Raw genomic sequence first — 14,559 nt, 5'->3', positions numbered from 1 at the left:
ACCTGAGTTCAAATCTGATGTCAGATACTTACCTAGCTAGGTGGCCCTGAACAAGTTGCTTAAGGTCTGTCTACCTCAGTTTACTCGTCTGTAAAAGATTGACAGTAATAGCATCTGCCTTCCAGGGGTATCGTGAGGATCAGGTGACATAATGTTTTGAAAACGCCATATAAACACTCCCTGTTATTATTAATGTGATTTCCGTGCCATCCAGTAAAGATTAACTTATGTTCAGTCATTCCTGAGACTGAGGTGAAGGAGTGTAATCAACAGGCTGCACTTATTAAGTGCCTGCTGTGTAACGGGCATGAGTGCTGAGGAGAGAAAGACAGGAGGGTGGTAGTCCCAGTCCCCAAGAAACTTGCCTTGTATCCAAAACCTGACTTTCTTTGCTCTTATTTTGTTCTGGCCCTTTATTGATGACTAATGGGCTTCTGGAGCCCGCGATGGTGTGTTAGAAGGAGCGTTGCACTTAATGCCCTGAGCAAGCCACTTACCCTTTCTCAGCCTCAGTTTCCCTATCAGTAAAATGAAAGGGCTGGACTGGATAACCTCTCAAAGCCCTTCTAGAACTGACATTCTGTGAGCTTAAATTGCCTTACCCAGACCATTACTTTAGATCCTTGAGTATTCGGGATTATCTGTATCTACCCACCCCCTGCAGATAATTGAGGATTGTCTGTATGTGGTAAGAGATAGCACACCATCATTTAAAAACATGGCCCCAGAAAGCACCTGGGCCTTACACATCCTTGTGGTATGTAGAAGGCACCCAGCCCCTTAGAGCAACAGCCTGCAGCTCCAGCTGGGGTGTGTCTCTTCCTCCCGCCGGGATGGTACAGCTTGTTTGTTTGGTCAGCTGCTAGATGAAACGACAGATACCTGCTGGCCTCCCCCTCCTTCAGAGCCCCCAAATTTTCTCCTCATAATTCACGGCCGTTTGCTTGCCACCCCCAAAATGACTCTTGAGACTCCACCCTTGGGAGGCTGTCCGTCTTCTCTCCTGTGGATTGAGTAACAGGAGATGAGTTCAATTTATAATTGAGTCCGTAAATACTAGAACCCATCTACTGAACTGGGCTGAGCTGTGTCTGACCCTGCACAACAATGAGGGTAACCCCGTATCTGGAGCATTTTCCACTTTACATACTCCTCTTCCCCTCCCCCCCTGCGGCTCTCCTAGGAGGGAGGTACAAGTTTTCTAATCTGCATTTAAAATAGAGGCTCGGGAGATAAAGGAATCCACATGGACTCCCATCTATTAAATACCAGAGCCAAGACTCAAGCTCAGGGCTCCTTCTGTTCCATCCATGCCAATGTAGCCTTAGTGAGGGTAGATGTAATGATGAATAGTTGTTGTGTAGTTGTTTGCAGTTGTGTCTGACTCTTCTTGACCCCATGTGGGATCTTCTTGGCAAAGATACCGGAGTGGTTTGCCATTCTCTTTTCCAGCTCACTTTACAGATGAGGAAAATGAGGCAAACAGGATTAAGGGACTTGCCCAGGGTCACACAGCCAGTAAGTGTCTGAGAATGGATTTGAACTCGGGTCTTCCTGACTCCAGGCCTGGCGCTCTATATACTGAACCACTGTACTGACCCCGTTTTAGAGAAGGGGGACTGAGGTTTAGAGAGAGATGACTTCCTCAAAATTACATGGTCAGGACATTCCAGGCTGGACCCAGATCTTCCAGCTTTTTTCCTCCCCTGAAAAAGTGGACAGGACAGTCTGGTGTGGTAGAAGGATGCCCGAGTCCAGAGTCCCAAGTTCTGGGGTTTGAATTGAAGCGTACTGCCTGGGGGCTTCAGAGGCCACCCCGATACTCCACCATCCCAGACCACTGACTTTCCTTATCTGTAGAATATGGATGATTTGTAAAGGTCCCTGCAGATCTAGATGTTACAATCCCAGAACAGTCATCCATAGAGGCTGGGGCACTAGGGCAGGTGGATCCCCTTCACCACAGAATCTGAGAATCAGAAGCCTCTTTAAACATCTGGGCCAGCCTGTACCGGAGGAGCGTGGATCATCTCCTAATAAGAAACAACAACTTCTGTAGTGCTTGAAGGTTTGCAAAGCCCTTTACAAACATTATTTCACTTTATCCTCACAGCAGTCCCAGGAAGTAAAGGTCCTATTTATTTTTACAGTTTTTATAGTTTTCTTCTATCGTTGAGGAAATTGAGGTGGACGAGTTAAGTGGCTTGTCCAGGGTGGCACAACTCGAGAGTGTCCAAGGTCACATTTGAACTCAGGTCTTCCTGACTCCAGGTCCAGAGAGGTCTGTCCACTGCACCACCTGGCCACCTCTATAATGTGTAAGACAGGTGATTGTGCCACCACCACTTGGTCTTCAGTGACAGTCAGTTTGCTGCCCCTCAGCCCAGACCATTTTACTTTTGGGCACCCTCTCTTATTAGGAAGTTTTTCTTATTGAACCAAACGTCTGCGCATGCACATATGCACTCATATTCACAAGCCCCCACTCCCACACAGCCACCTTCTCTCTTCCCTCTCTGGTCTGAATTCATGACCTCACAGTTGTCAGAGTCAAGCCCAGCAGAGGTTGGGCAATTGAAACCTGCTGGGCCCTTTGTACCCCTTGCCCATGACACAGCCAGCTCTTGGTCTGGGGCCAAAGCAAAGCCATCTCTGTCTCAATACACCCACCTCCATCCCTACCATCCCTATCCCCTGGGGCAGCTGTCATCCTGCACTCCTTAATCATTCTCTGGGAGGAGAGGTTAGCCCCACCCTCTGACCACCCCCAGAGGCCCCGCACTAAAGTTCAGAGCCAAGAGGGTTAGGTTAGGTGAGCCAGAGTACAAAAAGGAAATGGAAATGTGGCACGGGAGCTATTATGTTGTGCAAAACATAGTCCAGAAATGCCAGTTGCTGAGTTTCTCCAGTGGGGTCCAGTACCCATTCACGTGCAGGGCCTCTGGGCTCACTTGTACATCTATCTCCAAGGCTCTAAAGCTAGAAGGGCTCCCAAAGGTTTTCTAGTCCCTCACTCTCTCCCCACCCCCCACCAGTTTTATACATGAGGAAACTGAGACCCAGAGAGGTTAAATAATTTGCCCAAAGTCACACAGCTAGTAAGGGTTGCAAATTGAGGTTTGAACCCAAGTGTTCCAACTCTGAATATAGCGCTGGCCTTACTTCCTCTTAGGCCCTTCCCCACCCTGACATTCTGCATTCTCAAGGATCCCAGAACTACAGGGTTGGGGGGAACCTCTGAGATCATCTAGCTGTGCCTTACTAAGAGACCTTCTCTGCAACAATCTTGACAAGTGGCAACCAGCCTTGGCTTGTAGACCTCCCAAGGGGGTCCAACATTCCATATGTGGAGAGCCTAGATTGGCCTTGGTTCTCTGCTCCTTAGGACATTCCCTCCACGTGCAGCCCTCCCAATACATGGGTACCATGTTTCCTTAGAGTCTTCTCTTGAGAATGAACACCATCCTCACACACACCATCCCCCGAGTTCCTTTCTTTGATTTTCATACAACCCTGCAGTCAAGGTTCTTCATCACCTCTACCGTATCTGTAAAATCAGGACCTTGGACTAGCCTGCTTCTCAAGTCTCTGCAAAGTCTAAATCTGTGATCCTAAGACCATTCTGGTTGCCCTCCTCTGGGCTCCCTCCAGCTTATCACTGCCCTTTCTAAACGACAGCCTCCAGATCTGAATGCCGTTCTCCAAATGTGGTCTGACTGGGGCTGAGTACAACAGGATGGCCTGTCAGCCTTCACTTCTGACATTCTGTGTCCTAAGGTCCTTCTCAGCTCTGAAATTCCACGTTGTAAAGACCTTCCCAATGCTGTTACTTGGTTGTTCTGACTTGCCAACCTTTCCATCTCACCGAACTCTTTGGCCCTTTCTTTGTCTCTTAGGTCCGCCACCCCAGGAAGCCTTGTGACTCGCCCATCTTCCTAAAGTGGAAAATCCTGGCCCTCCTCCCACCGACGCCTGCCCCCAAGATGGGAGACCCTGGCACACGCCGTAAGGAGCAATGTTTTGGTTTTGGTTTTTGGTTTTTGTTTTTGTTTTTTTCTAAAGAAAGGGGGGAAAAGGAAAGAAGGAAAGAAAATAAACACTTCGTCAAAAAATTGCCTTAAGTATAAAGAATGGAAGAGTCAATACATATCATTCAGTTAAGAAGGGGAGACGCTGTGTTAAACTTGGCTTGTTCACAGACAGCCAGCAGCAAATTGTGCCTAAGCCTAATATTTCTGTTTGCTGTTTTTTTTTAAAGGAGAATAAAAGAACATTAGTTACGAGATTTTTTATGTAGAAGAAAATAGCGATAACTTTGGGATTTTTTTTTAAAGCTTCTTTTGCGTATGTTTTGTAAGCAACAAATTTTTTTGTATAAAAAAAAAGTCTTGTGTCCCATGCTTTTCTGCTGCTGTTTCTATAGTTAAATGTTGCCTCTCTACGATCAACCAGATTATTAAAAGTTGTATTAAAAAGAGACTGGGTTAAAAAGCAAGGTTGACTCCTCGGGAAGCCGCTCAGTGTGAATGGAGCCATGTGGGTGTTTCTCGGTTTCATCTTGTTTTTTTTTTTTTCTGTTTGGGCTTGATTTTTTTTTTTAGTGGTTTTATTTAGGGGACTTTTTCTTGTGTTGTTATTTTTTAAATCTGTTCCAAGGCTCCCTTCTGCTCCCCCTCCCCACCCACCCCAGCTGTCCAAGTCTTGTGTTCCCTATGTCTTACATAGATCTTCCATATAGAGTTCATGGACTGAACATACCTTGTTGCTCTGAGCCACCTCGGATTGGGAGGAATTGGGCAGAGGGAGCACTTCTCCTTGCTCCCTCCCCTGGATTCCCAGAGGCTGAGCTTCCTGAGGTTCCCCATTCCCTGGTTTCTTGGTGTAGGGAGTTTTTCAGGACTATAGATGGGGCTGGGAGGGGGGACCACAAACATTGCTGCTCTTTCTCTCCCCCTCCTCCCTTCCCCACCAAAAAGTATAAACTGGCATAGTCCTCCCTATATCTACCACACCTGGCTGCCTCTCTCCCCTCTGCCCACCTCTACCCTATTCTGGCTTGTGTGTCCCGGGGCAAGTCACTTAAATCATGTGGCAGTTCTGACCGAGACACAGAAAAGGAAGAGGCCTGCCTGCCTCAGTAGTGGTTTCCCTAAATCAGTGAAATCATAGATCCAGTCACAATCTAGAGGCCATTTCAGCCAATTCCATGTTGGGTTCTAAGACAAGATGCCAAAAAGATACCAGCGCCCAGTGGCAGAGAGAGTTTGCTCAATCAGTGAAATCTTGGGTCTAGGACCCTGCCCATATCCTATAAGAAGGAGACTCTGACTTCAGATGGAAAAAAGCCTTCCTGAGGACGTGGACACAGATCAGGCAGGAGGGTCACCCAGCTGAGTGAAGAGGAATGTGGCAAGGGCAAGATGATAACCCAGGAAGCTGGGTGGTACCCACCAGAAAAACCTGGCCCCCTGGTTTCTGCCAGAAGAATGCTAGATTCGGGCTTCAGGGGAGACCCTCAGGCTCGATTCTTGGCTGGAAAGCTTCACTTCATGTGGTTCTCGCCCAGTGTGACCTACCCCAACCCATGTCAGAAAGTTTGCTTCCAGAATTGAACCTGTGAAGGATGGTCTACTGGGAATCTCCATGTCACTGATGGCTATCTTTTCTGCCCCCTCTCCCCTACCACTGATCTCTCAGAATAGTAGTATAGCCTTCTCCCCACTGCCTCTTTCCTTTCAAGAAGGCCATCAAAAAGAGCTTGGATTCCATGACCCAGGGATGTAGGTGGGATGCCAGAAAAACAGTTCATTATTACAGCTTTCCCAAGAAGGGACCAGTCATCAGAACCCTTGAAACATCTCTTGCTTTAGGGAAGACTTAGAGCCTGGCTCTTTCCCTGTGGCTGGGTTGGGGAGAAAAGAATCTTGGAAGAAATCAACCCTACACCCTCACCCCCAATAAAGAATGAATCCTTGCCTGGCACTGCCAGCCAAGGCACGTAACCCCATGTGGAGCTAACCTGCATGAGGCACACCCCATCTCCCATGGCTGACCCTGCTTGGTCATCTCTGCTGAGAACACCCAATAGAGATACCACAGGATATGTCCAACCAGCACAGTGCCCTTTCCCCCACCCCCACACACACTCATGACCCTCATTCTCTGATAGCCAAGAGCACAGAAGGAACTGGTCCTTGTTCCCACACATACACTCACAGAAACCAGGAACCCCAAGTTCTCAAGTCCCAGGCATGCCAAAGCCCAACCTGGTCTGGTTCTTAGAATGGGACTTTACTTTCTGGATCAGCTCAGGCCCTGCCAGGAATTCATGGAGACATAAGTAATACTGTTCTCTGGCCTTTCAGAAACTACCAAGCCCACCCTGAAATACACCCCAGGGTAGTATCTTCCTGCCAAGTGGGAGAGAACTGCACTGGGAAGTCACTGGGTCCGTGATGTGACTCTAGCATTAATACCTCCCCATTTCCCCCCACATACCCACCCTTACCCAGATAGAAGACACTCAGATCTCTTAATGAGCATGACCCCATGCCCCATGGCCAGGATGGCTGTGCCTGCAGTCCCAGACAAAAAACAAGCCCCTTCCATATCCCTCCTTAGGCCTTCTTCTCCGGGCCAAGTGGGGACACACATACATCTGGCTTAGAAGGACTTCATAACTGTCCCATGGTCAGGAAGGGAGGAGGAGCCAAGCCCTGTTCTAGGAAAGACAGGCCAGTTCTCTCCCTCTACCATCTGAGATGGACAACTGCCCCTGTCCCCGTGTGAGCCAGGAAATTGCGAGCAAGCCCACCACTCTTCTCCCCTTTAGACAACTTGGAGATAAGTCCAGGCATAGAATTAAGTTATTCCTTATGGAAGGAACCAACCTTCCATTTTCATCTTGACTCCCAAGAGTCAGGATTGAATGGGAATGTCCCACTTTATGGACAGTTAGCACTGGGCCAATCCTTAAGTCCCAGTGGTATAACTCTGGAGATAGAAAGGCTCTCAGAGGCCCATCTGTTTACAGGTAAGGGAACTGATGCCCAGAGAAAGTGACTTGCCCTAAGATCACAAAACTAGTGCGTAACAAGCAAGATATTCTCTGGGAATCTGTCTCCCCATGGGTGGACGTCATGGCTTGCCATCAGAGGAGAACTGATAGGGGAACACGGGTCACCGAGCAGTTTCAGATATAGGAGAATGTTTGGGACTAAACAGTGGAAGTGTTGAAAGTCTTGGTGGGACCGGGAGAGGAGAGAGGAATGTTCATTCCCTTGCCACCTGTGGTCTTGGGAAGCAGGGAGATGCTGGCATCTCCTCTATTTTCACGTAGCTAGAACAAGGGGCTCCTACTTAATGGGGTCAGAGAAGATGCCAGTGTCTCCCAACTGTGTCCACCCTCCTAGAAAAGCAGATCCCCTCTGGCTACCCCCCCACACCTCCCTCCGAGGAGCTGTCCTCGACACTGCTTGGCCTCATTTTTCAGTGGGTCAGGACAAAATGGATAATCTCCCTTCAAACCCTACCTCTTTCCCTCCCTCCTCCCCAGTAGCCAGGCAGTGGAAGCCATCAGCAGAGAACAAAACTTCCCCAGTTTCTGCCCCCCCCCCTCCCCAACACACATACTCTTTTCCCCTCTAGTCACTCAGCCTATGAATTCTTGGGAGCTCTGAGTTCCAGGGGGAGAAACTGGGAGGAGGAAGACTGAGAAACCAGTGGTGTTTCTTCTTTGGTTTTGTTTGTGGGTTTTCCCCCCATAATCTTTTGTTGGGGAAGAGGAGCATGTATTTTTGTTCTGTTCGGTGTCCTCTTTGGACCCCAGTTGTGGTGTTGATGTTGCCTGCCTGTAAATCCAGATGTGCTTCATGACTGAGGAACCTTGTGCTTAAATCAAATAACACATTATTATAGTTTTGAACTATCCAATATATATGTGCATATGTATGCATATATGTGTGTGTATATGTATGCATACACACGCACGTAGATATTCCTAACCCAGCAAAAAGGAAAAAAATTATTGGGGTGGGGTGGGGAGGGGAATTCACAATTAGGGGGAAATTGTGTCTCTGAGTGCCTCAAGATGACTGGTTTTTGTTTTGTTTCTCATTTTTAAAAAAAGTAATTTTATACAAGTGTCCAAACAGCTGGCTGGATTATTTGGAATTTTTAAATAATCCTAACTTTTTTAAGTAGATTTTGAGAACTGTCTTGTATATAACAGTAATGTAGCAATAAATGTGACATTTTATAATAATATCCCTTCCCTTCCCCTCCTCCATATCTGTCTCTCAGATGTTGTATACCTATGAATGAAAATTTAAAAAAAAAAGTTGTAATAAAGGTTCTACCTTGTACTTTAAAAAAAAAAGCCCTCGTGTCCCCTTGGAAGCTGGTGTTGGATTGGTTTGTGCTAAGTAGGGGGCTTTAAGGCTTCAGCGAGCTCCCCAGTTGTGGTCGAGATCATCCAGAGCGCCATAGCTGCCTCACGGAGGAGAAGCTGACAAGCTCTGCTGGCCCACTGAAGCCAGGGTTCCTGGTTGTCTCTGTTTCACCTTGTTCTGCGCTCAGGTCACACGCTGTGTCCCTACCACCAGCTGGCTCCTGAGAAATTATAAGGCCATCAGATTGGGGGCTGGAAGAGACCTTTGAGACCCCCTCATACATTCTCTCATTTTACAGACAGGGAAAGAGCAACTCAAAGAAAGGGAGGTGACAGTACATATATCCCTGAACGAGATGGAGCATTGTTCTGACTCCAGATCTACCACTCTCTCCACTGCCTTGCAGTATTGGGGGATGCTGAAGAAGGAATGGGGGACATTTTTCACAATCTTTTTTAAAATTATTATTTTTGATACATTTTGTTCTTTTTTGAGGTTTTTAAGAAGGGGGAAATTTTCATTCTTTTTTAAAAATTATTTTTGATACACTTTGTTTTTCCATTCTGTTCATTTCTATATATATATCACACACACACACATACACACACACACACACACACACACACACACACACACACACTCCCTCCCTCCCCAGTAAGTCTTCCCTTATGTGATGGGGGTCTGCATACTTCTCATGCTTGTAACAAAGATTTCTTTAAGAGAGAGAGAAGTGATTCAGGAAAACCAAGCACGATATAAGCATGTCTCCTGGTATATGCAGTTTTCTACACCCACACTCCTCCACCATAGGACATTTTTCAAGGAGAATGTGGATGCTCTGTTTAGGGTGGTTTCAAACGCATGTGTTCCTGTATCGCTTTCCTGACAAAAGGAATGTCCTCAATTTATGGATGGAAAAACAGGTCCAGATAGAGTGAAATAAGCTGAGGTCACGCACAAGGGATTCTTCACATGGAGTTTAGAGGACCTAAATCCACAGGTTTTGTGTGCACCAAAATATTTTGTAGTGGCAAAGACCTTAGAACAAAGTAGATGCCCATGCATTGGGAAACAGCTGAACACATTGTGGTATGGAATGGAATGGAGTGTTGCTACAGCGTAGGAGACTATGAAAATAGAGACGTGTGGGAAGATTTAAATGAGTTGATGCAAAGGGAAGTGAGCAGAACCAGGGAAACCACATAGACAATGACTACGACAGTTAATGGAAAGAAAAACCAAAAATAAATCAAAACTGAATGCTGTACAGTTATAATAATGAAGTTTGATCCTGAAAAAGATGTAAAACACCTCTCCCTCTCTTTTTTTTAATAATTTATTTTTAGTTTCAACATTGACTTCCACAAGATTTTGAGTTTTTAATTTTCCCTCCCTCTCTCCCCTCCAGATGGTGTGCAATCTGATATAAAGTCTACTTACACAGTCATATTAAACAAAATTTCACATTAGTCATGATGTAAAAGAAGAATTAGAACTAATGGGAGGTGGGGCACCAGCCCTGGAGTCAGGAGGACCTGAGTTCAAATCCAGCCTCTGACCCTTGACATACTTATTAGCTGTGTGACCTTGGGCGAGTCACTTAACCCCAATTGCCCTGCCCCCCCCCAAAAAAAAACTAATGGGAGGAACCATGAGAAAGAAGAAAGAAAACCAAAAAAGTATAAAATAGTCTGCTTCCATGTGCATTCAGACTCCATAGTTCTTTTTCTGGATGTGGACAGCATTTTCCATCATGAGTCTTTTGGAGTTGTCTTGGATTCTTACATTGCTGAGAAGAGCCAGGCCTATGAAAGTTAATCATCGCATACTATGGCTGTAACTTTGTACAGTGTTTCCTGGTTCTGCTCACTTCACTCAGCATCAGTTCATGCAAGTCTTTCCAGGTTTTTCTGAAGTCTGCCTGCTTGTCATCTCTTGTGGAATCTCTTCCTGTGGCATCTCTTGCGTCCCTTCCTTCTTCCCACATATACGGGGCCTTGTATGGAACCCCGCGTGATTGTCGCACTTGTTTGATATGTTGGTTAGTTTTGCTAAACTGCTTTTTTTCCCTTTGTTTTTATCTTCGTTACAAGGAATTGACTCTCCGGGCCAGGAAAGGAGAAAGATTTGGAAATAGGTGGTATGGAAACAAATATGCCAATGTGTAACACTGCTTCTGGGAACTCCTCCCCTCCCCCTTATAAATGTTCATGTTTTAGACCTGGGTTCAAATTCCTTACTTCCTGTGTGAAACCTGGGCAAGTCCCTTATGTCTCTGAGCCTCAGTTTCTTTATCTGTAAAGGTCTGTTCCCACTCTAAATCTGTACTCTAGACTGTTCAAGAATTGGGTAGTTGAGGTTGATAACCCATTGCTTATCTTAGTCTTGACTATCCTTTACCTCCCTCTCCTTTTCCACCGCAGATTCCCACAATGGAGAGTCGCTACCCGTAGGAAAACTCCCTTCCCCTGCTGCCAGTCTCTCGCTCATCTCCACCTTTCTTTGGCCTTGCCCCTAGCCTGGATAAATTTACCATTTGCCTTTTCCATTCTTGCTTCAAGGGCTGGAGGGTCATACAACAGTTCAGTCTGGGACCATCCAAATGTCTGTTGTCTAATCACTGCTGGGGCCCAGGCTTTTTAGTCTTTCCTGGTTCCCCCTGTTGTTCTTCCCATAGAAACTTGTTCTGTCCTCAAGACGCCCTCACCTTGTCCTCACAATTGAAGACCACTCAGATTTTACTGAAAAAATAGAGACCATCCTTTTCAAGTGCCTTCTCCCCCAATTCTTTAATCCTCTCAAAATTCCCCTTTCTTTCCTGTCTGCCCGAGGCTTAAAAGAAGAGGTGAACTTTCCAGCCACTGCCAACCTCACTACATGTGTCCATCCCATTCCCCTGCCCCCCGTTATTAATTTTTTACAACCTGGAGGTGGGGGAGGGGTGGAAATAACATTTTGGTAAAATGAATCACAAAAGGGGAGCGCTTCCGTTTCTTTACAACTTTACTATGTTGAATAAACCATGGAATTATGAAAAAGCTGACTCCTTCTGTAATATTAACCTTGAGAAGAGAGAATGAACTAGCCTATAGCCCAGAGAGTGGAAATGGGGACCCCAATGTCATAAACGGCCCAATTTCTCAACTGCTAGGCAGTTGTCTGTGCCCTGTGTTCATTCATCACCTAGATCAGTGAATATTTCTTTCCTTCCAGGCTTTTTCAAGCTTATAGCTTGTCCAGGGTGGGCTGCCAGGATAATCTTTGGTGGGATGGTCGGTGGAGTAGAGTGCCACCTGGTGGGCAAAATTATAACTACATTCCCATTTCTGGTTAATGTTAAAATGGTACCACTGTCTTTCTGCAGACCAAGAGAAGGCAGTTCAAAAGCTGGTATAGGTTGCCAGTATTACTCCAGTACAGAGAGAGAGAGAGAGACTCAGATACCCAGGAGTGGCCCATAGATGACTGGGAGTTCCAACTCCCAATCTGAAGAGAACCCTCTATCAGTTCTTTGCTCTGGCTCAAATAAAATGGAACCTTTGAGCCTGGAGTAAAGTTTTAGGTAGTGCAGTTAATGGATAGAGTACTGAATCTGTCAAAAAAGAACTGGCTTTGAATAAACCTGCCTCAGTTACTAGCTTTGTGACCCTACTAGGGCAAGTCACAGGTGGGTTGTTGTGAGAATCAAGCTGATGGGAACATGTATAAAGTGATCCTGTCAGTCGTTTCTGTCTCTAGTCCAATAGGCTCTACCCCATTTTACAGATGAGGGGTGTGAGACCCGAGGGAGGGCTGGTGACATGTCCAGAGGCACACAGGAAGGATTTGAAATTGGGTGCTCCGACTCCAAAGCTGCAGAAATGGGATATTGGTTCAGGTCCCAGCCCTGATGCTTCACAGCGGTGTGACTATCCTTGACTTCTGGCAATTCAGCCAGCGTGCATCAAGTACCTACTGCGCAGAAGGAACCATACTAGATGGTGGGATACAAAAACAAACAGGAAATAGCCTTCTTCCTTAGAGTGCTTACATTTTTAAAAATTAATGTTTATTGATGCTTTTGGGGTTGTAGCACATCCACATCTAAATATATCCTTCCTCTTTCCCTACACAGCAAGCTATCTCTTGTAATAAAGATTTTCAAAATCAATTTAGCAAAAACCAAGCAGCACACCACCAGCTGGGAAAAGTGGGGGGTGGGGGTGGGAGAAGAAGAGTCTTTGGCCCAGCCTCAGCTTAGGACTTGGTCTCCTGTCTCCTCCCACCCTGGTCATAGGTCCTGATGGGAGAGTGTTTCACAGACTTTGGGGTACCACATGAGGAGGAGAAAGAAGCACCCAGTGGGGGATCGTGGGATATAGCATTAGATACACTCCAAATGTCTCATGGTACCCCTAGAACCCCAAGGAGATGTGTAACTAAGTTCTGAGGTCCCAACATACCAGGGCACTTAGAGGTGGGAGGGGCCTAACAGCTTGTGCTCTACTGGAATCACCTTTAAGAACCCCAAATCACCCCCATGCCCTGATAATACACCTGAAGGGGACTTTAGCAGAAGTCAAAGCTAATACCCAAAATACATCCATTAAAGATTAAAATAGAACGGCACTACACAGTAGAATGGAAACTCTTCCAGGGCGGGGACTAATTTTTTTTGTCTTTGTATAACCATAATTCAATGAGCCTCACAGAATAGTCACCTAATAAAAGCTTATTGACACCGTGGTTCTGTGGATAGAGTACAGGGCTTGGAGTCAGGAGGACCTGAGTTCAAATTTGACCTAAGATGGACTAGCTGTATGACCCTGGGCAAGTCACTTAACCCTGTTTGCCTCAGTTTCCTCATCTGTAAAATGAGCTGGAGAAGGAAATGGCAAACTACCACAGTACCCCAGTACCTTTGCCAAGAAAACCCCAAATGGGGTCACAGAAATGACGCAACAAAGCTTATTGTGTTGAACAGAGCAGGAAAACAGAAGTCTCAAGCACAGGTTATGAATTAGCCACTGCAGATTATATATAGAGGTGATAGCATTTAAATAGTGCTTCAAGGTTTGCAAAGCACTTTACAAATACTATCTTATTTGATCCTCGTAACAACCCTGGGATTTAGGCGCTATTATCCTCGTTTCACAGAGAAGAAAAGCGAGATAAACAGGGTAAGTGACTTGCCCAGGATCACACACAGCTAGTAGGTGTCTGAGGTCAAATTTGATCTCAGACCTTCCTGCCCCCTGGTTCATTATCCATTGAGCCATCTAGCTGTCCAATAGGTACGCACTATGTTTAGCCCTAAGCTTCTTATCAGTGGAGACAGCGAGGGAAGACCGTGGGGTATCTACTTCTTGTTGACAAAATGAAGCAAACAGGGTCACCAGCAAAGACAGAATTTTCCTGCCACTGAATTCTGAGAACTTACAAAATGTGTCCTCATATGATACCGGCACTCTGTTCTTCCCAGCTGTTCGTACGCCATTCTTGCTCTCCAGCTTCCACCTCCATCCAGTACCAAAAGCACTAACCCTGCGACCCTGGACTCTCACCAGTGAGTATTTTACCTTATTCTGTCTGGCCTCAAGCCATCCTACTTTCTTTAACTTCACAATAACTTGTGGTTAATAACCAAATTCACAACTTCTGTGATCTGATCGATCATATTTGTCCTATGTCATAAAATAGTCTTCGTATCAAAGACAACAAAAAAGAAAAATGACATGTTGGAGGGGCTGCAGGAAAACAGGCACTGTTTGTAGAGTTGTGAATTGGTCGAGCCATTCTGGAAAGCAAATTGAAACCATGCCCAAAAAGTCACTACACTGCATATCCTGTCACCCAACAATATAACCACTGGCCTGTTCCCCAAGAAGAAAAAAGAAAGAAAGAAAGAATTCATGTGCAAAAAATTTTGTAACAGTTCTGCTTATAGTTGCAATGAACTGGGAACTAATGGAGTGCCCATCAGTTAAGGAATCACTGAATAAATTATGGTTTATAAATGAAATGGAATACCCTTGTGCTATAAGAAATGAGAAAAGGGGTTGTTTTAGGGAAACTCAAGACTTGCATGAACTGATGCAGTGACATGAGTAAAAAACAGAACAACTTATACAAAAATGTCGTAAAGAAAAACAACTTTGAAAGATCTAAGAACTTTGATCAGTGAGTGATT

General features: G+C 45.7%; 1 protein-coding gene across 8 annotated transcripts in view; it reads left to right on the top strand.

The window, feature by feature from the left end:
- The window catches only part of TCF3 (transcription factor 3), a 100,684-nt gene extending 96,207 nt beyond the window's left edge, over positions 1 to 4,477 (top strand). For all 8 annotated transcript variants that reach the window (XM_036752523.1, XM_036752483.1, XM_036752508.1 and 5 more), the window contains exon 20: positions 3,897 to 4,477. The gene's annotated coding sequence lies outside the window, so the exon portion shown is untranslated. The remainder of the gene's footprint in view (positions 1 to 3,896) is intronic.
- Positions 4,478 to 14,559: the final 10,082 nt, after the last annotated feature.

Source organism: Trichosurus vulpecula, chromosome 1 (genome assembly GCF_011100635.1).
Source record: "Trichosurus vulpecula isolate mTriVul1 chromosome 1, mTriVul1.pri, whole genome shotgun sequence".
NCBI classification, from domain to species: Eukaryota; Metazoa; Chordata; class Mammalia; order Diprotodontia; family Phalangeridae; genus Trichosurus; species Trichosurus vulpecula.
Note: the sequence above shows the minus strand (reverse complement) of the source record. Positions and strands in the feature narration are given on the sequence as shown.